We start from the raw sequence: 7,109 nt of genomic DNA on the forward strand, positions 1-7,109 counted from the left end.
TTAAGTCCCTGCTTCATGGAATATTTTAGTGAGAAAGCGAGAATATAAGGAAATAAATCCATCCTTAATAGTATATCAGACATGACCGTAGTGGCTGCCTGTACAGTAAGGACCCAATATGGCAGCGGCGGTAGCAGTGGTAACGGCAGCAGGAGGACCGGCCGCCCCATAGACCGACCCCCGCGCACCACCCCGCCGCTTCCTCTAATGGGGTGCTCCTCCGGCCTGACTTCCCCTTTCTCCCATCTTTCCCGGCACCGCGGGAAAAACAGCGCAGGGCAGAGCAGGCAGGGAGGGCGGCCGCAGCCCGGACATGGGAGCCTCCCAGTCAGTTCAAGACCTGACATGAGGAAAAGGGGCCGTAGGAAGAAGGGCAGGACCTGGGCGGAGGCCGCCAAGACGGTCTTAGAAAAATATCCCAATACACCCATGAGTCATAAAGAAATTCTTCAAGTTATCCAGAGAGAAGGACTAAAAGAAATCAGACTCATATCAAAATCCTATCAGTGAGTGACAAGTGAACACAAGCTCAGGGCTCCCACTGATTCTGCATGAAGAAGTGGAACGTCCCTTCTTGCATGCCTGAATGCAAAGCTGCACACAAACTCCCGAGGTGAAGAGCGCATCTTCTCTAAGGTTCCAGGTAGAATGGGAGTGTATACTTTGAAGGAAGATGTGCCGGATGGGGTGAAAGAGCTATCAGAAGGTTCAGAAGAAAGCAGTGACGGTCAGTCAGATTCCCAGAGTTCTGAGAACAGCAGCAGCAGCAGTGATGGTGGCAGCAACAAGGAGGGAAAAAAGAGCAGGTGGAAAAGGGAAGTATCGTCTAGACTGTCACAACCATCCTCTCCTCAGTCAGGCTGCCCATCACCCACCATTCCAGCAGGTAAAGTCATTTCTCCGTCACAGGAGCACAGCAAGAAGGCACTAAAGCAGGCTCTAAAACAGCAACAGCAGAGGAAACAGCGGCAGCAGCAATGCAGGCCAAGCACGTCCATCTCCTCCAACCAGCACCGCTCTCTGAAGACTGTCAAAGCAGCCAGTGACTCTGTACCTGCCAAACCTGCGATATGGGAAGGAAAGCAGTCTGACGGACAGTCAAGCAGCCCTCAGAACTCCAACTCTAGCTTTTCTTCTTCAGTTAAAGTGGAAAATCCTTTGCTAGGCCTAGGAAAGAAGTCATTCCAGAGGTCTGACAGGCTTCACACAAGGCAAATGAAGAGGACTAAAGGTGCTGAAATTGATGTTGAGACACCAGACTCCATTCTGGTTAATACAAACCTACGAGCACTAATCCACAAACACACCTTTTCAGTCCTTCCTGGAGATTGCCAACAGCGACTGCTTCTACTACTTCCAGAGGTGGATCGACAGGTTGGTCCAGATGGTCTGATGAAGTTAAATGGCTCAGCCCTTAATAATGAGTTCTTCACTTCAGCAGCCCAAGGCTGGAAGGAAAGACTTTCAGAAGGTGAGTTTACACCTGAGATGCAGGTGAGAATTCGACAAGAGATCGAGAAGGAGAAAAATGTAGAGCCTTGGAAAGAACAATTCTTTGAAAGCTACTATGGTCAGAGTTCTGGCCTGAGCCTTGAAGATTCAAAGCAATTGACAGCTTCACCCAACGATCCCAAAGTAAAGAAAACCCCAGCTGAGCAACCAAAATCCATGCTTCCTTCAGAGGCCTCTCTTGTCAGTATGGTCTCAGTAATTCTCCAGTTAGTATCTAAAGAAGAAGTACTACAGCTGCCATCACCAGTCAGAAAAGAAGAGCATGAAAGCCAAGATAAGATGCAGCCAAAGTCCAAATCCCCAGAGCCCGTACTTTCCTCGGCTCCCAATACAGATGAGCTTAGCAGCGTTCCTCCCATCAAGTGCCCAAAGGATGAGGCTCCCTTGGAGCAAAAGCCAGTGGCCTCTGCTGAACAGAAGTCTGAGAAAGAGAATCATCTCACTACAAATTCAAGTTATAACAGAAATGAAAGCCAAGAAGCTTTAGTTACATCCCTGAGCAAACCCAAGAGCCCTGGGGTAGAAACAATAGTAGTGAAGCCCATAGTAGAAGCAGGTCTACAGGAGACCACTACGAAAGAGCCTACATCAACTCTGGCTGATCACAGCCCAGAAAGCCTCAAGAGGAAACCTCCTGTCACCCAAGAAGAGGTCCCTACAAGCTGGGAGAAAAGACCACGTGTCACTGAGAATGGCCAGCACCAACAGCCATTTCAAGTCTCCCCACAGCCCTTTCTCAGTAGAGGGGACAGGTTCCAGGTGCGGAAAGTACCACCTCTCAAGGTAAGAGAGCAGGAAGAATTGAAAAAGAAAGATGGTCTGAACACTAAGTTTTGGGGTGTACCTACTAATTTTTAAATATTTGTGGTATTTCTTAATGCAGAAGCAGTTGTGTATATTTGATATGCATGTAACTGTGGTCATACATGAGTAAAATTATTAAGAAACAGGCCTTTAGAACTGCATCCTTATATGTATACATATAGCTGATTCACTTTGTTCTACAGCAGAAACTAAGACAGCATTGTAAAGCAATTATATTCCAATTTTTAAAAATCATAAATAAAAAAAATAGTATATCAGTCAGAAGTGCTGTGACGACAAATAAAGCAGAATTAGGGAATAGAACACTCAAGGAAGGGCTGAGGTCAGGACATTTCAACAGAGACCTCAATGAAATGAGGCAAGGCATACCAGGCAGAAGGAACAGAAACCTCTAAGGGCCTCAGCATGCACTGTGCTTGGTCTGTTGAGGAAGAGCAAGGAGACCAGTGTAGCTGGGGGATATAAGTTAGGGTTATGGGGTTGGGGAGAGAGCAGAGGCTGGACATGGAGGACCTTGTGGGCCACAGTAAAGCTCCTGGATTTTGTTCTAAACATGATGTATAACCATTTAGCAGAAGAATAAAGTAATAAGATTTATATTTTTTAAACACTGATCTGGCTCCTGTGTTGAGAAGAGACTGTCAGCAGAAAAGGGAGAAGCAGAGAGACCAGTTAGGATACTACTAGAGTAGTCCAGAAAAGAGATCATGATTCCTGGGACTAGCGTAGCAGCAGTGGTGGTGGTGAGAGGAGGGTAGGTTAAGTACATACTTTGGAGGTAGCCATGGCTGGATAGATTTTTGGACCTTGAGAGTGAGAAAGGAGGAGAGATCAAAGATGGCTCTGAAGTTTTTGTCCTGGATGGTGGTTTCAATTACTGAGAATTGAAGACTCAGGGATAAGCAGTTTTATACATATTAAGTTTGAGATGACTTATGGGACCTTCTGATATTGAGTAAATAATTGAGCCTGAAGGTTTTAGGAGAGATTGTGCCTGGAGTTATAGATTTGGGGGAGAGTAATTGACATATGGGTGATGTTGAAATACACGGGATTGGATAAGATCATCTATGAAATAAGTAGAACAGAGAAGAGAAACAGTTGCAGAAAAAGGATACAGACGAGGACACTAGAAGGAACAGTCAGTAAGACTGAAAACCAGGAGAATGTGGTGTCCTGGAAACCAAGTAAAGGAATTTCTTGAGGGAGATAGTGATCAACCACGTGACACGATGCTAAAGAAGTTGAACAAGACCTCACACCTTCAGTGGTCATGTGAGATTCTCTTAACTTGGATAGAGGCTATCTTGCCTTCAACGGGTGAATACTGACACCAAATTTATAGTTTTCTTCCCTACATTGGCCTAAGAGACAAACAGAGGCACATATAGGGATGTATTCACATAGTCTAGTCGATCTTATGCTTATAGTCAAGGTACACAAGGACTTACAGATCAAAAGTGGAAGCAGCTGGGAAAAGAAATAACAAAGTTAGATTTATCAACATGATCTTTCTGATACTTTCTCTAACCAGCAGCATGGATACCATCCCTGAGCAATTGTTGCATTATTAAATAGCATGATCAACTGTACTTATATAAATATTAAAGTATTGTACAAAAACTAAAAGTCAGAGAGAGGGAATAGAGAGGTATAGGTAGAAAGGCAAAGTAACATGAGGGTTATTATTTTATCTTTGACAAAAGATATTCAACAGATAAAATGGCTGACTGCCTTCTTTAAAAATAATAGTGTATTCTACTCTAATGAGCTAGAATAGTTGAAAATACATATATCCCATGCAGAAATATTATCCCAGAGCCTTGTTTACTATAATGCAGTATTTGGAACAAAATATCCATTCATTGGTCTCAGTAATTAAAGTACCAAAAGAACTTCATTAAATTCAATTCAACCTTTTAAGTTTGATTACCATATAACCAAAGAGTGTAAGTTCCTTAATCAGAGGAACCATGCCTTATACTCCTTCTAATGCTTAGCATGGTACTGAGCACATAATAGAGGCTCAATAAATACATATTGGTTGGTTGGTTAGTTGGTTGGTTGGTTGATTGGTTGGTTGGTTGTTTGGTGGGCTGCCTGCTTGGTTGGTTAGCTGATTGATGGCGTTGTGGCAAGATTTCAGTGCACACTAAGTTAAAAAGAGAAAGACTGTATTTGCTAAGTGTTTCCAAACTTGTCCTAAGATCTTATGCCTTAGGCAAAAAGTATTTCCAAATGTGAAGTTTATTCATCCAACAAACATTATTGGTTCCTTATAGTATTAGACTCTGATATGAAAATGAATATGAAACACAGTACAGAATTAAGAACTTTGGAGTTCCTAGGCATTGAAAAGATTATGGCCCTCATATGGAAATCAAAGTACAAATCATGCTAAATAATGAAACTAGGGTGAGAACACCTGACAATGTTCCTATTTTTTCCTTGATGACGATTTTGATGCCCCCCTCCTTTCTTAGAATATATTAAAAATAAAATTCTTTCTCTTAAAATTCTATCTCCAAGGTACTATGCTTGTTCTATTGGTTAATCAAGCAATAATGGCACAGAATCTTCGCCCCTGGAAGTTCACAGTCTAGTGAGGGAAACACAAGTGTTAAAGTACAGTGTGGTAAGAATGATGCATAATTGAAATATTTACAACACACTAATAAAACATAGAGAAAATGACAAATATTGCCAGAGAATTAAAACATGGAACCTGGGAAAAGAGAAAGCATTAAAAAGAGAGATGTGTGTATTATCACAAAGAACTTAAACAGTACATAATTAATTTTGAATTAACATTATTCTGTTTATATTGATGTTTAATGGGAAAATATGAATAATGGATTAAATTTGGAGCAAGGCATGATTTTATTATTTAAACATTATTTTTCGTGTAGCCTATTATTACATTGTAATGTTAAATTTATGTACTGAATTTGCCTGTCTCATGGTAGAAGGATTCCCACTGAAATTATCCATCTCATGAAATGAACAAAGCATTGTTGGATTTACAGTCCTGGCACTGTTTCCTCTTCTGTTTATTTAGTGGCTTCATTTATTTAGGACAATAAACCCCCACTGAAAATTGAGCCACTTGGATTTATTTTGCACATTTATTTTAAGGAAAGGAAGATAGTATTTATAGTAGTTTCTTCTCTTTCTTGTATCTAAATGATAATTTGGATACCTTTGTTAAGTCTAGAGCACATCCTGATAGCAAGATGTTTTATACAACTCACCTCAAATCTGCAAACTGTGAAAATACTGTAGATTACTGATGCTTTTTTGTTGCTGAATCTATCAAAATTGTCAATTAGTAGTCACTCTACTTAAGATAGATTAGCTTCTATGTTATATAACAAAACATAACAGTCACGCATGCGCACACACACACACACACACACACACACACACAACATTCTCTGTAAAAAATAAAATAACACTTTTAAATGATTGCTGTGAAACCAAAATTACTATTCTAGCCTGTATGATTAACAGGAAGAAGCTATATAGCTGTAGTCTCCATTACAATCCTGCCTTATAGGCTTAGGAAATATATTGGTGAAAGTTCATTCAGGTTACTTTTGAGAACTACTTTAATTTGTTACTAGTCATTTATGCAGGTTCCCTTTATGACTTAGAAATACAAATTTTTGAAAGCTAAAACTTCTCATTGCTGTTTTAACCACGCCCTGTCATGCTGCCTGTAAAATATGGTAGGCTTGACCTCAAGTCTTAGAGATTGTCTGTTCCAGCCCCTTCATCCTTTCTTGGTCTACTTGATATGCTTCTCCTCCATTAGACCCAATATTTCTACTAGGTGCTGACTAGACACTCCACCTTGCAAACGCCGTACATTCACCCTGCCCCTCTCCGCAGCAACTCTGCTTCCTGAATTCTCAGTCTAGCCTAATAGCATGATTGTGGACCCCATTTCTCAAACTAGAACCTAAACATTGGTTCCCAAAACTTCTCCTTCTGTCTTAACTCCATACTCAATAAGCTTTGACAATTCCTCTTCAGAAAACTGCTCCTTTTCTTAGCTTGGTTCAGGACCTCATTGTCTGTTACCTCAGTCAATGCACTAGCCATTCTAAGCTGCAGTCAAACCCTAACTTTACCTGAAGACTTATCTTTACAATAAGCTGATCACGCCACTTCCCTCATATAAATCTCTCAGGATTTATAAAACAGACAAAACAATTCCTTAGCTTGGAATACAGTATCTTCCACTCTAAAGTCCCAGTGTACCGTTGCAGCCTTATATGGCAGTAATTTCATTCCACCTACATTGAACTCTCTCAGCTTCCCTTTCATGAAACCTGTCTACTTGGGTATAAAACCCACATGAGCTCTGATGTTCATGAATTGTGCCTGCTCCTTTCATTTTTATAAAATTTTTATTTCTTTAATTTTTATAAAATTTATTTATTTATTTTTGGCTGTGTTGGGTCTTCATTGCTGTACGTGGGCTTTCTCTAGTTGCGGCGAGCAGGGGCTTCTCTTCATTGCTGTGGCTTCTCTTGTTGCGGAGCACGGACTATAGGTGCCTGGGCTTCAGTAGTTGTGGCGCAGGGGCTTAAGCGGCTCCGTGGCATGTTGGATCTTCCCAGACCAGGGCTCAAACCCACGTCCCCTGCATCGGCAGGTGGATTCTTAACCACTGCACCGCCAGGGAAGTCTCCCTGCTACTTATTCTAAACCAGTTATGTCAACAATTTCATACTTCTCTTCATCACCAATTCCTGATTGCATTTCTT

At 41.3% G+C, this 7,109-nt stretch overlaps 1 pseudogene; it reads left to right on the forward strand.

Annotated features, from left to right (window-relative positions):
• Positions 1-6,712, forward strand: LOC149748441 (putative Polycomb group protein ASXL2 pseudogene; annotated as a pseudogene).
• The last annotated feature ends 397 nt before the right edge of the window (positions 6,713-7,109 follow it).

The sequence above is a fragment of the Delphinapterus leucas genome, chromosome 9 (genome assembly GCF_059928025.1).
Source record: "Delphinapterus leucas isolate spDelLeu-1000000601 "Yukka" chromosome 9, BTC_Dleu_Yukka2, whole genome shotgun sequence".
NCBI classification, from domain to species: Eukaryota; Metazoa; Chordata; class Mammalia; order Artiodactyla; family Monodontidae; genus Delphinapterus; species Delphinapterus leucas.